Source organism: Mastomys coucha, unplaced genomic scaffold (genome assembly GCF_008632895.1).
Source record: "Mastomys coucha isolate ucsf_1 unplaced genomic scaffold, UCSF_Mcou_1 pScaffold23, whole genome shotgun sequence".
Classification (NCBI taxonomy): Eukaryota; Metazoa; Chordata; class Mammalia; order Rodentia; family Muridae; genus Mastomys; species Mastomys coucha.
In genome coordinates this window covers 73,112,826-73,113,257 of record NW_022196906.1, presented here as the reverse complement: position 1 = coordinate 73,113,257, position 432 = coordinate 73,112,826, and the positions used below count along the sequence as shown (strand labels likewise).

Sequence of the window (432 nt, the reverse complement as noted above, 5' to 3'; positions counted from 1 at the left end):
GTAAAAACCAAATGGAGGGAGGAGAGGTGGCTCAGAGTTTAAGGGCACTGGCTGCTCTTCCAGAGGACCAGGGTTTGGTTCCCAGCAACCACATGGGAGTTCAAAACCATCTGTGACTCCCATTCTGGGCATCTGACACTTTTTTCTTAATGATTTATTCATTATTATATGTAAGTACACTGTGGCTGTTTTCAGACCTACCAGAAGAGGGCATCAGATTTCATTAAGGGAGGGTTATGAGCCACCATGTGGTTGCTGGGATTTGAACTCAGGACCTTCAGAAGAACAGTCAGTGCTTTTAACTGTTGAGCCATCTCGCTAGCCCCATCTAACACTTTCTTCTGGTTTACACAGGCACTAGGCTCCTACATGGTGCAAAGACATACATGTAGGGAAAACACTCATATAAATAAGATAAATGAGCAACATTTA

General features: G+C 43.8%; 1 protein-coding gene and 1 pseudogene across 1 annotated transcript in view; one reads left to right on the top strand and one right to left on the bottom strand.

Annotated features, from left to right (window-relative positions):
• LOC116073653 overlaps positions 1-432 on the bottom strand; it is a 24,490-nt pseudogene that overhangs the window by 10,425 nt on the left and 13,633 nt on the right.
• LOC116072532 (cyclic GMP-AMP synthase-like) overlaps positions 1-432 on the top strand; it is a gene marked incomplete at its 3' end in the record, with an annotated part of 10,209 nt that overhangs the window by 5,144 nt on the left and 4,633 nt on the right. The window lies entirely within an intron of this gene.